We start from the raw sequence: 20,000 nt of genomic DNA on the forward strand, positions 1-20,000 counted from the left end.
TGGGGGCCCTACCAAGGCGGGTCTCATTGCCTGTCGGTCAGTTCGGGAGAAGGTGGGGGTACTCGGAGGCCCGCCGGGAGCAGACGGGGGTCCGGAAGGTGAGGGGGTGAAGGACGGCGGTCGGGAGCAGACGGCCGTCCCCGGGAGGGGGTGTTCGTTCACGTGCGGACGCCGGGAGCAGGCGGCCGTCACGCAATTCTGCCAACCGTTCCCACCGGCCTGTGTTTAAGGAGGCGGCCGGTCCTCCACGAGAAGAATTCTGCCAAACGTTCCACCGGCCTGTGTTTAAGGAGGCGGCCGGTCCTCCCCGTCGTTCCGCCGGCTTGTGTTTAAGGAGGCGGCCGGTCCTCCACGAGAAGAATTCTGCCAAACGTTCCACCGGCCTGTGTTTAAGGAGGCGGCCGGTCCTCCCCGTCGTTCCGCCGGCTTGTGTTTAAGGAGGCGGCCGGTCCTCCACTATTCCTTCCTTGGATGGAAAGCATGTAGCACTTTGAAAATTTTCGAGCACTGTGACACTTTGAAAATTTTCGAGAGTTTTTGTACTTAGAAAATTTTTCGCTCTTGCACTTCCAGAGTGCTTTGCGGTAGCTCCTAGGTTCGCTGTCCGAGCATGTGAACACTTTTTGGGGGGGAACACATCGCTAGAGACACCAGCCGCCTGGTTCTCGGGGCCAAAACTTGTGTTCCCCACACTCGTTCTGACTATATTTTGCGATTTGGGGGTAAAGGTAATGAGTACAGTGACTAGGGGGACCAACTCATCGTACTCTGGCGCACCAACAGACCAAAGCTGGTACTGCACTTACCCCTGGTACCCCAACGCCTGGTACCTGACGGGCGAGAGGCTGATTTTTCGCTATTTGCGGCCGACCGAGGGAACCAGACAAAGCGGACACTTTACGGCGCAAGAGCCGTTGGCACTTAGAAATTTTTCGACAAAGTTGGCGCGAGCTCCAGAAGGAGAGGCTGATTTTTCGCTATTTGTGGCCGACCGAGGGAACCAGGCAAAGCGGACACTTTACGGCGCAAGAGCCGTTGGCACTTAGAAATTTTTCGACAAAGTTGGCGCGAGCTCCAGAAGGAGAGGCTGATTTTTCGCTATTTGTGGCCGACCGAGGGAACCAGGCAAAGCGGACACTTTACGGCGCAAGAGCCGTTGGCACTTAGAAATTTTTTGACAAAGTTGGCGCGAGCTCCAGAAGGAGAGGCTGATTTTTCGCTATTTGTGGCCGACCGAGGGAACCAGGCAAAGCGGACACTTTACGGCGCAAGAGCCGTTGGCACTTAGAAATTTTTCGACAAAGTTGGCGCGAGCTCCAGAAGGAGAGGCTGATTTTTCGCTATTTGTGGCCGACCGAGGGAACCAGGCAAAGCGGACACTTTACGGCGCAAGAGCCGTTGGCACTTAGAAATTTTTCGACAAAGTTGGCGCGAGCTCCAGAAGGAGAGGCTGATTTTTCGCTATTTGTGGCCGACCGAGGGAACCAGGCAAAGCGGACACTTTACGGCGCAAGAGCCGTTGGCACTTAGAAATTTTTTGACAAAGTTGGCGCGAGCTCCAGAAGGAGAGGCTGATTTTTCGCTATTTGTGGCCGACCGAGGGAACCAGGCAAAGCGGACACTTTACGGCGCAAGAGCCGTTGGCACTTAGAAATTTTTTGACAAAGTTGGCGCGAGCTCCAGAAGGAGAGGCTGATTTTTCGCTATTTGTGGCCGACCGAGGGAACCAGGCAAAGCGGACACTTTACGGCGCAAGAGCCGTTGGCACTTAGAAAATATTCGCCAAAGTTGGCACGAGCTCCAGAAGGAGAGGCTGATTTTTCGCTATTTGTGGCCGACCGAGGGAACCAGACAAAGCGGACACATTACGGCGCAAGAGCCGTTGGCACTTAGAAAATATTCGCCAAAGTTGGCACGAGCTCCAGAAGGAGAGGCTGATTTTTCGCTATTTGTGGCCGACCGAGGGAACCAGGCAAAGCGGACACTTTACGGCGCAAGAGCCGTTGGCACTTAGAAATTTTTTGACAAAGTTGGCGCGAGCTCCAGAAGGAGAGGCTGGTTTTTCGCTATTTGTGGCCGACCGAGGGAACCAGGCAAAGCGGACACATTACGGCGCAAGAGCCGTTGGCACTTAGGCGAGCTCCAGAAGGAGAGGCTGATTTTTCGCTATTTGTGGCCGACCGAGGGAACCAGGCAAAGCGGACACATTACGGCGCAAGAGCCGTTGGCACTTAGGCGAGCTCCAGAAGGAGAGGCTGGTTTTTCGCTATTTGTGGCCGACCGAGGGAACCAGGCAAAGCGGACACATTACGGCGCAAGAGCCGTTGGCACTTAGGCGAGCTCCAGAAGGAGAGGCTGATTTTTCGCTATTTGTGGTCCGACCGAGGGAACCAGGCAAAGCGGACACTTTACGGCGCAAGAGCCGTTGGCACTTAGAAATTTTTTGACAAAGTTGGCGCGAGCTCCAGAAGGAGAGGCTGGTTTTTCGCTATTTGTGGCCGACCGAGGGAACCAGGCAAAGCGGACACATTACGGCGCAAGAGCCGTTGGCACTTAGGCGAGCTCCAGAAGGAGAGGCTGATTTTTCGCCGTTTGTGGCCGACCGAGGGAACCAGGCAAAGCGGACACATTACGGCGCAAGAGCCGTTGGCACTTAGGCGAGCTCCAGAAGGAGAGGCTGATTTTTCGCCGTTTGTGGCCGACCGAGGGAACCAGGCAAAGCGGACACATTACGGCGCAAGAGCCGTTGGCACTTAGGCGAGCTCCAGAAGGAGAGGCTGGTTTTTCGCTATTTGTGGCCGACCGAGGGAACCAGGCAAAGCGGACACATTACGGCGCAAGAGCCGTTGGCACTTAGGCGAGCTCCAGAAGGAGAGGCTGGTTTTTCGCCGTTTGTGGCCGACCGAGGGAACCAGGCAAAGCGGACACATTACGGCGCAAGAGCCGTTGGCACTTAGGCGAGCTCCAGAAGGAGAGGCTGATTTTTCGCCGTTTGTGGCCGACCGAGGGAACCAGGCAAAGCGGACACATTACGGCGCAAGAGCCGTTGGCACTTAGGCGAGCTCCAGAAGGAGAGGCTGGTTTTTCGCTATTTGTGGCCGACCGAGGGAACCAGGCAAAGCGGACACATTACGGCGCAAGAGCCGTTGGCACTTAGGCGAGCTCCAGAAGGAGAGGCTGATTTTTCGCCGTTTGTGGCCGACCGAGGGAACCAGGCAAAGCGGACACATTACGGCGCAAGAGCCGTTGGCACTTAGGCGAGCTCCAGAAGGAGAGGCTGGTTTTTCGCTATTTGTGGCCGACCGAGGGAACCAGGCAAAGCGGACACATTACGGCGCAAGAGCCGTTGGCACTTAGGCGAGCTCCAGAAGGAGAGGCTGATTTTTCGCCGTTTGTGGCCGACCGAGGGAACCAGGCAAAGCGGACACATTACGGCGCAAGAGCCGTTGGCACTTAGGCGAGCTCCAGAAGGAGAGGCTGGTTTTTCGCTATTTGTGGCCGACCGAGGGAACCAGGCAAAGCGGACACATTACGGCGCAAGAGCCGTTGGCACTTAGGCGAGCTCCAGAAGGAGAGGCTGATTTTTCGCCGTTTGTGGCCGACCGAGGGAACCAGGCAAAGCGGACACATTACGGCGCAAGAGCCGTTGGCACTTAGGCGAGCTCCAGAAGGAGAGGCTGGTTTTTCGCTATTTGTGGCCGACCGAGGGAACCAGGCAAAGCGGACACATTACGGCGCAAGAGCCGTTGGCACTTAGGCGAGCTCCAGAAGGAGAGGCTGATTTTTCGCCGTTTGTGGCCGACCGAGGGAACCAGGCAAAGCGGACACATTACGGCGCAAGAGCCGTTGGCACTTAGGCGAGCTCCAGAAGGAGAGGCTGATTTTTCGCCGTTTGTGGCCGACCGAGGGAACCAGGCAAAGCGGACACATTACGGCGCAAGAGCCGTTGGCACTTAGGCGAGCTCCAGAAGGAGAGGCTGGTTTTTCGCTATTTGTGGCCGACCGAGGGAACCAGGCAAAGCGGACATATTACGGCGCAAGAGCCGTTGGCACTTAGGCGAGCTCCAGAAGGAGAGGCTGATTTTTCGCCGTTTGTGGCCGACCGAGGGAACCAGGCAAAGCGGACACATTACGGCGCAAGAGCCGTTGGCACTTAGGCGAGCTCCAGAAGGAGAGGCTGGTTTTTCGCTATTTGTGGCCGACCGAGGGAACCAGGCAAAGCGGACACATTACGGCGCAAGAGCCGTTGGCACTTAGGCGAGCTCCAGAAGGAGAGGCTGGTTTTTCGCTATTTGTGGCCGACCGAGGGAACCAGGCAAAGCGGACACATTACGGCGCAAGAGCCGTTGGCACTTAGAAAATATTCGCCAAAGTTGGCACGAGCTCCAGAAGGAGAGGCTGATTTTTCGCTATTTGTGGCCGACCGAGGGAACCAGGCAAAGCGGACACATTACGGCGCAAGAGCCGTTGGCACTTAGGCGAGCTCCAGAAGGAGAGGCTGGTTTTTCGCCGTTTGTGGCCGACCGAGGGAACCAGGCAAAGCGGACACATTACGGCGCAAGAGCCGTTGGCACTTAGGCGAGCTCCAGAAGGAGAGGCTGGTTTTTCGCTATTTGTGGCCGACCGAGGGAACCAGGCAAAGCGGACACATTACGGCGCAAGAGCCGTTGGCACTTAGGCGAGCTCCAGAAGGAGAGGCTGATTTTTCGCCGTTCGTGGCCGACCGAGGGAACCAGGCAAAGCGGACACATTACGGCGCAAGAGCCGTTGGCACTTAGAAAATATTCGCCAAAGTTGGCACGAGCTCCAGAATGAGAGGCTGATTTTTCGCCGTTTGTGGCCGACCGAGGGAACCAGGCAAAGCGGACACATTACGGCGCAAGAGCCGTTGGCACTTAGGCGAGCTCCAGAAGGAGAGGCTGATTTTTTCGCTATTTGTGGCCGACCGAGGGAACCAGGCAAAGCGGACACATTACGGCGCAAGAGCCGTTGGCACTTAGAAAATATTCGCCAAAGTTGGCACGAGCTCCAGAATGAGAGGCTGATTTTTCGCCGTTTGTGGCCGACCGAGGGAACCAGACAAAGCGGACACATTACGGCGCAAGAGCCGTTGGCACTTAGGCGAGCTCCAGAAGGAGAGGCTGATTTTTTCGCTATTTGTGGCCGACCGAGGGAACCAGGCAAAGCGGACACATTACGGCGCAAGAGCCGTTGGCACTTAGAAAATATTCGCCAAAGTTGGCACGAGCTCCAGAATGAGAGGCTGATTTTTCGCCGTTTGTGGCCGACCGAGGGAACCAGGCAAAGCGGACACATTACGGCGCAAGAGCCGTTGGCACTTAGGCGAGCTCCAGAAGGAGAGGCTGATTTTTTCGCTATTTGTGGCCGACCGAGGGAACCAGGCAAAGCGGACACATTACGGCGCAAGAGCCGTTGGCACTTAGAAAATATTCGCCAAAGTTGGCACGAGCTCCAGAATGAGAGGCTGATTTTTCGCCGTTTGTGGCCGACCGAGGGAACCAGACAAAGCGGACACATTACGGCGCAAGAGCCGTTGGCACTTAGGCGAGCTCCAGAAGGAGAGGCTGATTTTTCGCTATTTGTGGCCGACCGAGGGAACCAGGCAAAGCGGACACTTTACGGCGCAAGAGCCGTTGGCACTTAGAAAATATTCGCCAAAGTTGGCACGAGCTCCAGAAGGAGAGGCTGATTTTTCGCCGTTTGTGGCCGACCGAGGGAACCAGACAAAGCGGACACATTACGGCGCAAGAGCCGTTGGCACTTAGGCGAGCTCCAGAAGGAGAGGCTGATTTTTCGCTATTTGTGGCCGACCGAGGGAACCAGGCAAAGCGGACACTTTACGGCGCAAGAGCCGTTGGCACTTAGAAAATATTCTGAAATTCTCACCGACCTCCGTGGTGGAGAGGCCGAATTTTCGACATTCGTGGCCGACCGGGGAACCGTCGCCACTCGGACAACTTGTGCGGCAGCCCTCGGTGATTTTAGGACCGCTTTTTCACCCTCGCTGTCCGACCGGAGAACCGTCGTAGCTCGGACAGTTCGTGTGCCAGCATCCGCTGGCACTTAGAAAATTTTAAAAAAGAAAAAAATAGTCTTCTGCATATACGTTCTGACTATATTTTGCGATTAGGGGGTAAAGGTAATGAGTACAGTGACTAGGGGGACCAACTCATCGTACTCTGGCGCACCAACACGCCAAGGTTGGTACTGCACTTAGGCTGATTTTTGCGCTATTCGCGGCCGACCGGGGAACCAGCGCGGAGCGGACACATTACGGCGAATGAGCCGTTGGCACTTAGAAAATTTTTGAGCTTTTTTCGAACTTCCGTGAGGCTGATTTTGCGCTATTCGCGGCCGACCGGGGAACCAGCGCGGAGCGGACACATTACGGCGAATGAGCCGTTGGCACTTAGAAAATTTTTGAGCTTTTTTCGAACTTCCGTGAGGCTGATTTTGCGCTATTCGCGGCCGACCGGGGAACCAGCGCGGAGCGGACACATTACGGCGAATGAGCCGTTGGCACTTAGAAAATTTTTGAGCTTTTTTCGGACTTCCGTGTGGAGCTTTGGGGCCGTTCCGCCTAACTTTTTATGCCCGATTAGGCTTCCAGGGAGGCGGCTAAGCATTATTGACCAATCATGGAGCTTTTTTGGGACTTCCGTGTGGAGCTTTGGGGCCGTTCCGCCTAACTTTTTATGCCCGATTAGGCTTCCAGGGAGGCGGCTAAGCATTATTGACCAATCATGGAGCTTTTTTGGGACTTCCGTGTGGAGCTTTGGAGCCGTTCCGCCTAACTTTTTATGCCCGATTAGGCTTCCAGGGAGGCGGCTAAGCATTATTGACCAATCATGGAGCTTTTTTGGGACTTCCGTGTGGAGCTTTGGGGCCGTTCCGCCTAGCTTTTTATGCCCGATTAGGCTTCCAGGGAGGCGGCTAAGCATTATTGACCAATCATGGAGCTTTTTTGGGACTTCCGTGTGGAGCTTTGGGGCCGTTCCGCCTAACTTTTTATGCCCGATTAGGCTTCCAGGGAGGCGGCTAAGCATTATTGACCAATCATGGAGCTTTTTTGGGACTTCCGTGTGGAGCTTTGGGGCCGTTCCGCCTAGCTTTTTATGCCCGATTAGGCTTCCAGGGAGGCGGCTAAGCATTATTGACCAATCATGGAGCTTTTTTGGGACTTCCGTGTGGAGCTTTGGGGCCGTTCCGCCTAGCTTTTTATGCCCGATTAGGCTTCCAGGGAGGCGGCTAAGCATTATTGACCAATCATGGAGCTTTTTTGGGACTTCCGTGTGGAGCTTTGGGGCCGTTCCGCCTAGCTTTTTATGCCCGATTAGGCTTCCAGGGAGGCGGCTAAGCATTATTGACCAATCATGGAGCTTTTTTGGGACTTCCGTGTGGAGCTTTGGGGCCGTTCCGCCTAGCTTTTTATGCCCGATTAGGCTTCCAGGGAGGCGGCTAAGCATTATTGACCAATCATGGAGCTTTTTTGGGACTTCCGTGTGGAGCTTTGGGGCCGTTCCGCCTAGCTTTTTATGCCCGATTAGGCTTCCAGGGAGGCGGCTAAGCATTATTGACCAATCATGGAGCTTTTTTGGGACTTCCAGCCGGTGCTTTGGGGGCCTTCCCCCTCACTTTCTACGCCCGATTGGGCTTCCAGGGACGCGGCTAAGCATTTTTAACAGAAATGGAGCTTTTTGCGGAGCTCCAGCCGGTGCCACCGGCAGGCCGTGCACGCGGACGAGATGACCGAAAGAAGCTCCAGGAGAGCGGATGGACGCTTTTTAAGCACCGAGGCGGAGATCGCGGAGCTTTAATAGACTTCCAGCGGGCCCAAAGCGGCCAGGCAGACGGCGCAGCGCGACCTGGTACCTCGCACGGGACGCATCGCCCCCCCCGCGCACAGTTCCAGGGGGCCGGGATGACGTTTCAAAGCTGCCGCTGCAGCTGCGGCGGGGAGTGGCCTCCCTCCGGTGGACACGACGAGTAAATGACACCGGCCGCTGACGCAAACCCACGCCGGACAGGAGAGCTCAAAAGCCGGGTAACATTTCAAGGAAGACCCCCCCTGCGCAGACCTCCACTAGGCCGGGATGACTGTTCAGCTGTGGCGGGGAGTGGCCTCCCTCCGGTCGGCACGACGAGTAAATGACACCGGCCGCTGACGCAAACCCACGCCGGACAGGAGAGCTCAAAAGCCGGGTAACATTTCAAGGAAGACCCCCCCTGCGCAGACCTCCACTAGGCCGGGATGACTGTTCAGCTGCGGCGGGGAGTGGCCTCCCTCCGGTGGACACGACGAGTAAATGACACCGGCCGCTGACGCAAACCCACGCCGGACAGGAGAGCTCAAAAGCCGGGTAACATTTCAAGGAAGACCCCCCCTGCGCAGACCTCCACTAGGCCGGGATGACTGTTCAGCTGTGGCGGGGAGTGGCCTCCCTCCGGTCGGCACGACGAGTAAATGACACCGGCCGCTGACGCAAACCCACGCCGGACAGGAGAGCTCAAAAGCCGGGTAACATTTCAAGGAAGACCCCCCCTGCGCAGACCTCCACTAGGCCGGGATGACTGTTCAGCTGCGGCGGGGAGTGGCCTCCCTCCGGTCGGCACGACGAGTAAATGACACCGGCCGCTGACGCAAACCCACGCCGGACAGGAGAGCTCAAAAGCCGGGTAACATTTCAAGGAAGACCCCCCCTGCGCAGACCTCCACTAGGCCGGGATGACTGTTCAGCTGTGGCGGGGAGTGGCCTCCCTCCGGTCGGCACGACGAGTAAATGACACCGGCCGCTGACGCAAACCCACGCCGGACAGGAGAGCTCAAAAGCCGGGTAACATTTCAAGGAAGACCCCCCCTGCGCAGACCTCCACTAGGCCGGGATGACTGTTCAGCTGTGGCGGGGAGTGGCCTCCCTCCGGTCGGCACGACGAGTAAATGACACCGGCCGCTGACGCAAACCCACGCCGGACAGGAGAGCTCAAAAGCCGGGTAACATTTCAAGGAAGACCCCCCCTGCGCAGACCTCCACTAGGCCGGGATGACTGTTCAGCTGTGGCGGGGAGTGGCCTCCCTCCGGTCGGCACGACGAGTAAATGACACCGGCCGCTGACGCAAACCCACGCCGGACAGGAGAGCTCAAAAGCCGGGTAACATTTCAAGGAAGACCCCCCCTGCGCAGACCTCCACTAGGCCGGGATGACTGTTCAGCTGCGGCGGGGAGTGGCCTCCCTCCGGTCGGCACGACGAGTAAATGACACCGGCCGCTGACGCAAACCCACGCCGGACAGGAGAGCTCAAAAGCCGGGTAACATTTCAAGGAAGACCCCCCCTGCGCAGACCTCCACTAGGCCGGGATGACTGTTCAGCTGTGGCGGGGAGTGGCCTCCCTCCGGTCGGCACGACGAGTAAATGACACCGGCCGCTGACGCAAACCCACGCCGGACAGGAGAGCTCAAAAGCCGGGTAACATTTCAAGGAAGACCCCCCCTGCGCAGACCTCCACTAGGCCGGGATGACTGTTCAGCTGTGGCGGGGAGTGGCCTCCCTCCGGTCGGCACGACGAGTAAATGACACCGGCCGCTGACGCAAACCCACGCCGGACAGGAGAGCTCAAAAGCCGGGTAACATTTCAAGGAAGACCCCCCCTGCGCAGACCTCCACTAGGCCGGGATGACTGTTCAGCTGTGGCGGGGAGTGGCCTCCCTCCGGTCGGCACGACGAGTAAATGACACCGGCCGCTGACGCAAACCCACGCCGGACAGGAGAGCTCAAAAGCCGGGTAACATTTCAAGGAAGACCCCCCCTGCGCAGACCTCCACTAGGCCGGGATGACTGTTCAGCTGCGGCGGGGAGTGGCCTCCCTCCGGTCGGCACGACGAGTAAATGACACCGGCCGCTGACGCAAACCCACGCCGGACAGGAGAGCTCAAAAGCCGGGTAACATTTCAAGGAAGACCCCCCCTGCGCAGACCTCCACTAGGCCGGGATGACTGTTCAGCTGTGGCGGGGAGTGGCCTCCCTCCGGTCGGCACGACGAGTAAATGACACCGGCCGCTGACGCAAACCCACGCCGGACAGGAGAGCTCAAAAGCCGGGTAACATTTCAAGGAAGACCCCCCCTGCGCAGACCTCCACTAGGCCGGGATGACTGTTCAGCTGCGGCGGGGAGTGGCCTCCCTCCGGTCGGCACGACGAGTAAATGACACCGGCCGCTGACGCAAACCCACGCCGGACAGGAGAGCTCAAAAGCCGGGTAACATTTCAAGGAAGACCCCCCCTGCGCAGACCTCCACTAGGCCGGGATGACTGTTCAGCTGTGGCGGGGAGTGGCCTCCCTCCGGTCGGCACGACGAGTAAATGACACCGGCCGCTGACGCAAACCCACGCCGGACAGGAGAGCTCAAAAGCCGGGTAACATTTCAAGGAAGACCCCCCCTGCGCAGACCTCCACTAGGCCGGGATGACTGTTCAGCTGCGGCGGGGAGTGGCCTCCCTCCGGTCGGCACGACGAGTAAAGCTATTTAGGAAAATCTGAGATAAATATCACTTGCATAATAATTTGGAACACGGTCCCGTGTTCCAAATTATTATGCAAAATGTATTTAGACACCAGCAATCGCACTTAGATTTGTTTCTTTTTTCTTTCTTTTAGCTTCCATAATGTTACCGGGCGCTGACGCAAACCCACGCCCGGCAGGAGAGCTCAAAAGCCGGGTAACATTTCAAGGAAGACCCCCCCTGCGCAGACCTCCACTAGGCCGGGATGACTGTTCAGCTGCGGCGGGGAGTGGCCTCCCTCCGGTCGGCACGACGAGTAAATGACACCGGCCGCTGACGCAAACCCACGCCGGACAGGAGAGCTCAAAAGCCGGGTAACATTTCAAGGAAGACCCCCCCTGCGCAGACCTCCACTAGGCCGGGATGACTTTTCAAAGCTGCCTCTGCAGCTGCGGCGGGGAGTTGCCTCCCTCCGGTGGACACGACGAGTAAATACACCAGCACTTGCTCTTAGATTTGTTTCTTTTTTCTTTCTTTTAGCTTCCATAATGTTACCGGGCGCTGACGCAAACCCACGCCGGACAGGAGAGCTCAAAAGCCGGGTAACATTTCAAGGAAGACCCCCCCTGCGCAGACCTCCACTAGGCCGGGATGACTGTTCAGCTGCGGCGGGGAGTGGCCTCCCTCCGGTCGGCACGACGAGTAAAGCTATTTAGGAAAATCTGAGATAAATATCACTTGCATAATAATTTGGAACACGGTCCCGTGTTCCAAATTATTATGCAAAATGTATTTAGACACCAGCAATCGCACTTAGATTTGTTTCTTTTTTCTTTCTTTTAGCTTCCATAATGTTACCGGGCGCTGACGCAAACCCACGCCCGGCAGGAGAGCTCAAAAGCCGGGTAACATTTCAAGGAAGACCCCCCCTGCGCAGACCTCCACTAGGCCGGGATGACTGTTCAGCTGCGGCGGGGAGTGGCCTCCCTCCGGTCGGCACGACGAGTAAATGACACCGGCCGCTGACGCAAACCCACGCCGGACAGGAGAGCTCAAAAGCCGGGTAACATTTCAAGGAAGACCCCCCCTGCGCAGACCTCCACTAGGCCGGGATGACTTTTCAAAGCTGCCTCTGCAGCTGCGGCGGGGAGTTGCCTCCCTCCGGTGGACACGACGAGTAAATACACCAGCACTTGCTCTTAGATTTGTTTCTTTTTTCTTTCTTTTAGCTTCCATAATGTTACCGGGCGCTGACGCAAACCCACGCCGGACAGGAGAGCTCAAAAGCCGGGTAACATTTCAAGGAAGACCCCCCCTGCGCAGACCTCCACTAGGCCGGGATGACTGTTCAGCTGCGGCGGGGAGTGGCCTCCCTCCGGTCGGCACGACGAGTAAAGCTATTTAGGAAAATCTGAGATAAATATCACTTGCATAATAATTTGGAACACGGTCCCGTGTTCCAAATTATTATGCAAAATGTATTTAGACACCAGCAATCGCACTTAGATTTGTTTCTTTTTTCTTTCTTTTAGCTTCCATAATGTTACCGGGCGCTGACGCAAACCCACGCCCGGCAGGAGAGCTCAAAAGCCGGGTAACATTTCAAGGAAGCTATTTAGGAAAATCTGAGATAAATATCCTTTGCATAATAATTTGGAACACGGTCCCGTGTTCCAAATTATTATGCAAAATGTATTTAAGTGTCATAAAGATTACATTTTTTGTTTTTCAAGTACTGAAATCACCCTCAGTCATGGTACAGTCCATGGTAGTCTGCCAGGTGAGCGCAATTGTAGTAATTAACAAGTCTATTTAAGTTCCGCGTTTTTAAGCGTTCGGCCATTTCGTTCAACCATGGGGAGGAAAAAGGATCTCTCTGCTGTCGAGAAGCGTGAAATCGTTCGATGCCTTGGACAAGGTATGCAGACATTCGATATTGCACGAAAGCTTAAGCGCGACCATCGAACTTTGAAGAAATTCGTCGCTGATTCGGAGCAAACGCGCGTTCGTGCAGACAAAGGCACGACAAGGAAGGTTTCTGCAAGACAAACAAATCGAATCAAGAGGGCGGCTGCAAGCATGCCACTAAAGACGAGCAAACAAATATTCGACGCTGCTGGTGCCAGTGAAGTCCCACGAACGACGAGGTGCAGGATCCTCCAGAGGCTTGCAGTTGTGCGGAAACCCTCCATTCGGCCACCCCTGAACAACGCGAACAAGCAGAAACGGCTGCAGTGGGCCCAGACTTACATGAAGACAAATTTTCAGACAGTCCTGTTCACCGACGAGTGCCGTGCCACCTTGGATGGGCCAGGTAGGGTTTTTTAAGTTTTTCCTTGCACTTTTGAGAGCTCAGGGGATGCTTTGAGAATAATTGTCAATTTCTGTCTATGTGAAGCCCTTTGAGACTGCTTGTGATTTAGGGCTATACAAATAAACTTGATTTGACTTGACTTTACAGATGGATGGAGTCGTGGATGGTTGGTGGACGGCCACGATAGCCCAACAAGGCTGCGGCGTCAGCAGGGAGGTGGCGGAGTGATGTTTTGGGCTGGAATCATGGGGAGAGAGCTGCTTGGCCCCTTTAGGGTCCCTGAAGGCGTCAAAATTACGTCTGTTAACTACGTGGAATTTCTGACTCAACACTTCTGTCCATGGTACAACAGGAAGAACCGTGCTTTCCGTCAAAAGATCATCTTCATGCATGACAATGCACCGTCTCATGCTGCAAGAAATACGTCAACGTCTTTGGCATCTATGGGAATAAAGGGAGAGAAACTGATGGTGTGGCCCCCATGCTCCCCTGACCTCAATCCTATTGAAAACTTGTGGAGCATCGTCAAGCAGAAAATCTACGAAGGTGGGAGGCAGTTCAATTCCAAAGAGCAGCTCTGGCAGGCTATTCTTAGATCCTGCCAAGAAATTCAACCAGAAACTGTACAAAAACTCACAAGTTCAGTGGATGGAAGAATCGTGAAGCTGCTGTTGAACAAAGGGTCCTATGTTAAAATGTAACTTTGTTTTTTATTGAAATAAAGGGTCCTATGTTAAAATGTAACTTGTTTGTCTTTTCTTTGAAATAGCTTTTGATTTCAGTAAATATGACCTCCTAATGCTGTAAATTCTTAAGATGGGCATTTCAGTTCATAAAAACCTATAAAATGTTATAAAACTCTGTTGTGCGTAATAATGTGGAACAGTGCATTTTAAGTTTTTTATTTTTTAAAAATTCTGTGATCATTCGGAGGTTTGTTCAATAAAATTAGAATTCATCAAAATAATGGTTGATGACTTGAAAATTATGCTGACTCATTTTGCATCGACTATTTAGGAAAATCTGAGATAAATGTCACTTGCATAATAATTTGGAACACGGTGTAAGTGCGATTGCTGGTGTATTTACTCGTCGTGTCCACCGGAGGACGGCAAATCCCCGCCGCAGCTGCAGCGGCAGCGCTTAAATGTCTTCCCGGCCGCCTGGAACTCTGCACGGGGCGTGTTTCGTCCCGCGCAGCGGTACCAGATCGCGCTGCGCCGTCAGCCGAGCCGCGCGCGGTCCGCTGGAAGTCTACACTGTGTTCCAAATTATTATGCAAATTGTATTTATGTGTCATAAAGATTACATTTTTTGTTTTTCAATTAAACTCATGGATGGTATTACGTGTCAGGGCTCTTTGGATCACTGAGATCAATCTCAGACACCGGGGATCATTACCGGCCAGTTGAGCCCAAATTAAGGAAAAACTACTTAAGAATGGTGTTCCACATTATTAAGCAGATAATTTGAAGTTCGCTTTGAGCAGTGGCGGACGCCAACCCACGACCGGTGGGAGAGCTCGGAGGGCGGATGGGCTTTCAAGGAAGCCCCCCAGGCCGGTCCCACTCGCACTTAGAATTTTTTTTTTTTTTGGCTTCCATAATGTACCGGGCGCGGACGCGAAACCCACGCCGGGCAGGAGAGCTCAAAAGCCGGGTGATTGGTCAATAATGCTTAGCCGCCTCCCTGGAAGCCTAATCGGGCATAAAAAGTTAGGCGGAACGGCTCCAAAGCTCCACACGGAAGTCCCAAAAAAGCTCCATGATTGGTCAATAATGCTTAGCCGCCTCCCTGGAAGCCTAATCGGGCATAAAAAGTTAGGCGGAACGGCCCCAAAGCTCCACACGGAAGTCCCAAAAAAGCTCCATGATTGGTCAATAATGCTTAGCCGCCTCCCTGGAAGCCTAATCGGGCATAAAAAGTTAGGCGGAACGGCCCCAAAGCTCCACACGGAAGTCCGAAAAAAGCTCAAAAATTTTCTAAGTGCCAACGGCTCATTCGCCGTAATGTGTCCGCTCCGCGCTGGTTCCCCGGTCGGCCGCGAATAGCGCAAAATCAGCCTCACGGAAGTTCGAAAAAAGCTCAAAAATTTTCTAAGTGCCAACGGCTCATTCGCCGTAATGTGTCCGCTCCGCGCTGGTTCCCCGGTCGGCCGCGAATAGCGCAAAATCAGCCTCACGGAAGTTCGAAAAAAGCTCAAAAATTTTCTAAGTGCCAACGGCTCATTCGCCGTAATGTGTCCGCTCCGCGCTGGTTCCCCGGTCGGCCGCGAATAGCGCAAAAATCAGCCTAAGTGCAGTACCAACCTTGGCGTGTTGGTGCGCCAGAGTACGATGAGTTGGTCCCCCTAGTCACTGTACTCATTACCTTTACCCCCTAATCGCAAAATATAGTCAGAACGTATATGCAGAAGACTATTTTTTTCTTTTTTAAAATTTTCTAAGTGCCAGCGGATGCTGGCACACGAACTGTCCGAGCTACGACGGTTCTCCGGTCGGACAGCGAGGGTGAAAAAGCGGTCCTAAAATCACCGAGGGCTGCCGCACAAGTTGTCCGAGTGGCGACGGTTCCCCGGTCGGCCACGAATGTCGAAAATTCGGCCTCTCCACCACGGAGGTCGGTGAGAATTTCAGAATATTTTCTAAGTGCCAACGGCTCTTGCGCCGTAAAGTGTCCGCTTTGCCTGGTTCCCTCGGTCGGCCACAAATAGCGAAAAATCAGCCTCTCCTTCTGGAGCTCGCCTAAGTGCCAACGGCTCTTGCGCCGTAATGTGTCCGCTTTGTCTGGTTCCCTCGGTCGGCCACAAACGGCGAAAAATCAGCCTCTCCTTCTGGAGCTCGTGCCAACTTTGGCGAATATTTTCTAAGTGCCAACGGCTCTTGCGCCGTAAAGTGTCCGCTTTGCCTGGTTCCCTCGGTCGGCCACAAATAGCGAAAAATCAGCCTCTCCTTCTGGAGCTCGCCTAAGTGCCAACGGCTCTTGCGCCGTAATGTGTCCGCTTTGTCTGGTTCCCTCGGTCGGCCACAAACGGCGAAAAATCAGCCTCTCATTCTGGAGCTCGTGCCAACTTTGGCGAATATTTTCTAAGTGCCAACGGCTCTTGCGCCGTAATGTGTCCGCTTTGCCTGGTTCCCTCGGTCGGCCACAAACGGCGAAAAATCAGCCTCTCCTTCTGGAGCTCGCCTAAGTGCCAACGGCTCTTGCGCCGTAATGTGTCCGCTTTGCCTGGTTCCCTCGGTCGGCCACAAACGGCGAAAAATCAGCCTCTCCTTCTGGAGCTCGCCTAAGTGCCAACGGCTCTTGCGCCGTAATGTGTCCGCTTTGCCTGGTTCCCTCGGTCGGCCACAAATAGCGAAAAACCAGCCTCTCCTTCTGGAGCTCGCCTAAGTGCCAACGGCTCTTGCGCCGTAATGTGTCCGCTTTGCCTGGTTCCCTCGGTCGGCCACAAACGGCGAAAAATCAGCCTCTCCTTCTGGAGCTCGCCTAAGTGCCAACGGCTCTTGCGCCGTAATGTGTCCGCTTTGCCTGGTTCCCTCGGTCGGCCACAAATAGCGAAAAACCAGCCTCTCCTTCTGGAGCTCGCCTAAGTGCCAACGGCTCTTGCGCCGTAATGTGTCCGCTTTGCCTGGTTCCCTCGGTCGGCCACAAACGGCGAAAAATCAGCCTCTCCTTCTGGAGCTCGCCTAAGTGCCAACGGCTCTTGCGCCGTAATGTGTCCGCTTTGCCTGGTTCCCTCGGTCGGCCACAAATAGCGAAAAACCAGCCTCTCCTTCTGGAGCTCGCCTAAGTGCCAACGGCTCTTGCGCCGTAATGTGTCCGCTTTGCCTGGTTCCCTCGGTCGGCCACAAACGGCGAAAAATCAGCCTCTCCTTCTGGAGCTCGCCTAAGTGCCAACGGCTCTTGCGCCGTAATGTGTCCGCTTTGCCTGGTTCCCTCGGTCGGCCACAAATAGCGAAAAACCAGCCTCTCCTTCTGGAGCTCGCCTAAGTGCCAACGGCTCTTGCGCCGTAATGTGTCCGCTTTGCCTGGTTCCCTCGGTCGGCCACAAACGGCGAAAAATCAGCCTCTCCTTCTGGAGCTCGCCTAAGTGCCAACGGCTCTTGCGCCGTAATGTGTCCGCTTTGCCTGGTTCCCTCGGTCGGCCACAAACGGCGAAAAACCAGCCTCTCCTTCTGGAGCTCGCCTAAGTGCCAACGGCTCTTGCGCCGTAATGTGTCCGCTTTGCCTGGTTCCCTCGGTCGGCCACAAATAGCGAAAAACCAGCCTCTCCTTCTGGAGCTCGCCTAAGTGCCAACGGCTCTTGCGCCGTAATGTGTCCGCTTTGCCTGGTTCCCTCGGTCGGCCACAAACGGCGAAAAATCAGCCTCTCCTTCTGGAGCTCGCCTAAGTGCCAACGGCTCTTGCGCCGTAATGTGTCCGCTTTGCCTGGTTCCCTCGGTCGGCCACAAACGGCGAAAAATCAGCCTCTCCTTCTGGAGCTCGCCTAAGTGCCAACGGCTCTTGCGCCGTAATGTGTCCGCTTTGCCTGGTTCCCTCGGTCGGCCACAAATAGCGAAAAACCAGCCTCTCCTTCTGGAGCTCGCGCCAACTTTGTCAAAAAATTTCTAAGTGCCAACGGCTCTTGCGCCGTAAAGTGTCCGCTTTGCCTGGTTCCCTCGGTCGGCCACAAATAGCGAAAAATCAGCCTCTCCTTCTGGAGCTCGCCTAAGTGCCAACGGCTCTTGCGCCGTAATGTGTCCGCTTTGCCTGGTTCCCTCGGTCGGCCACAAATAGCGAAAAACCAGCCTCTCCTTCTGGAGCTCGCCTAAGTGCCAACGGCTCTTGCGCCGTAATGTGTCCGCTTTGCCTGGTTCCCTCGGTCGGCCACAAATAGCGAAAAATCAGCCTCTCCTTCTGGAGCTCGCCTAAGTGCCAACGGCTCTTGCGCCGTAATGTGTCCGCTTTGCCTGGTTCCCTCGGTCGGCCACAAATAGCGAAAAACCAGCCTCTCCTTCTGGAGCTCGCGCCAACTTTGTCAAAAAATTTCTAAGTGCCAACGGCTCTTGCGCCGTAAAGTGTCCGCTTTGCCTGGTTCCCTCGGTCGGCCACAAATAGCGAAAAATCAGCCTCTCCTTCTGGAGCTCGTGCCAACTTTGGCGAATATTTTCTAAGTGCCAACGGCTCTTGCGCCGTAATGTGTCCGCTTTGTCTGGTTCCCTCGGTCGGCCACAAATAGCGAAAAATCAGCCTCTCCTTCTGGAGCTCGTGCCAACTTTGGCGAATATTTTCTAAGTGCCAACGGCTCTTGCGCCGTAAAGTGTCCGCTTTGCCTGGTTCCCTCGGTCGGCCACAAATAGCGAAAAATCAGCCTCTCCTTCTGGAGCTCGCGCCAACTTTGTCAAAAAATTTCTAAGTGCCAACGGCTCTTGCGCCGTAAAGTGTCCGCTTTGCCTGGTTCCCTCGGTCGGCCACAAATAGCGAAAAATCAGCCTCTCCTTCTGGAGCTCGCGCCAACTTTGTCAAAAAATTTCTAAGTGCCAACGGCTCTTGCGCCGTAAAGTGTCCGCTTTGCCTGGTTCCCTCGGTCGGCCACAAATAGCGAAAAATCAGCCTCTCCTTCTGGAGCTCGCGCCAACTTTGTCGAAAAATTTCTAAGTGCCAACGGCTCTTGCGCCGTAAAGTGTCCGCTTTGCCTGGTTCCCTCGGTCGGCCACAAATAGCGAAAAATCAGCCTCTCCTTCTGGAGCTCGCGCCAACTTTGTCGAAAAATTTCTAAGTGCCAACGGCTCTTGCGCCGTAAAGTGTCCGCTTTGCCTGGTTCCCTCGGTCGGCCACAAATAGCGAAAAATCAGCCTCTCCTTCTGGAGCTCGCGCCAACTTTGTCAAAAAATTTCTAAGTGCCAACGGCTCTTGCGCCGTAAAGTGTCCGCTTTGCCTGGTTCCCTCGGTCGGCCACAAATAGCGAAAAATCAGCCTCTCCTTCTGGAGCTCGCGCCAACTTTGTCGAAAAATTTCTAAGTGCCAACGGCTCTTGCGCCGTAAAGTGTCCGCTTTGCCTGGTTCCCTCGGTCGGCCACAAATAGCGAAAAATCAGCCTCTCCTTCTGGAGCTCGCGCCAACTTTGTCGAAAAATTTCTAAGTGCCAACGGCTCTTGCGCCGTAAAGTGTCCGCTTTGTCTGGTTCCCTCGGTCGGCCGCAAATAGCGAAAAATCAGCCTCTCGCCCGTCAGGTACCAGGCGTTGGGGTACCAGGGGTAAGTGCAGTACCAGCTTTGGTCTGTTGGTGCGCCAGAGTACGATGAGTTGGTCCCCCTAGTCACTGTACTCATTACCTTTACCCCCAAATCGCAAAATATAGTCAGAACGAGTGTGGGGAACACAAGTTTTGGCCCCGAGAACCAGGCGGCTGGTGTCTCTAGCGATGTGTTCCCCCCCAAAAAGTGTTCACATGCTCGGACAGCGAACCTAGGAGCTACCGCAAAGCACTCTGGAAGTGCAAGAGCGAAAAATTTTCTAAGTACAAAAACTCTCGAAAATTTTCAAAGTGTCACAGTGCTCGAAAATTTTCAAAGTGCTACATGCTTTCCATCCAAGGAAGGAATAGTGGAGGACCGGCCGCCTCCTTAAACACAAGCCGGCGGAACGACGGGGAGGACCGGCCGCCTCCTTAAACACAGGCCGGTGGAACGTTTGGCAGAATTCTTCTCGTGGAGGACCGGCCGCCTCCTTAAACACAAGCCGGCGGAACGACGGGGAGGACCGGCCGCCTCCTTAAACACAGGCCGGTGGAACGTTTGGCAGAATTCTTCTCGTGGAGGACCGGCCGCCTCCTTAAACACAGGCCGGTGGGAACGGTTGGCAGAATTGCGTGACGGCCGCCTGCTCCCGGCGTCCGCACGTGAACGAACACCCCCTCCCGGGGACGGCCGTCTGCTCCCGACCGCCGTCCTTCACCCCCTCACCTTCCGGACCCCCGTCTGCTCCCGGCGGGCCTCCGAGTACCCCCACCTTCTCCCGAACTGACCGACAGGCAATGAGACCCGCCTTGGTAGGGCCCCCACCGGCCCCGGCTCGCGCCGGCGTTGGGTGGACGGTTCCTCCCCACTTGCGGGTCGCTCTCCACGGAGGACCGGTCGCCTCACTAAACATAGGCCGGGCGAAAATCTGCGAATGTTATACATC

Source organism: Syngnathus typhle, unplaced genomic scaffold, assembly GCF_033458585.1.
Source record: "Syngnathus typhle isolate RoL2023-S1 ecotype Sweden unplaced genomic scaffold, RoL_Styp_1.0 HiC_scaffold_260, whole genome shotgun sequence".
Taxonomy (NCBI): Eukaryota; Metazoa; Chordata; class Actinopteri; order Syngnathiformes; family Syngnathidae; genus Syngnathus; species Syngnathus typhle.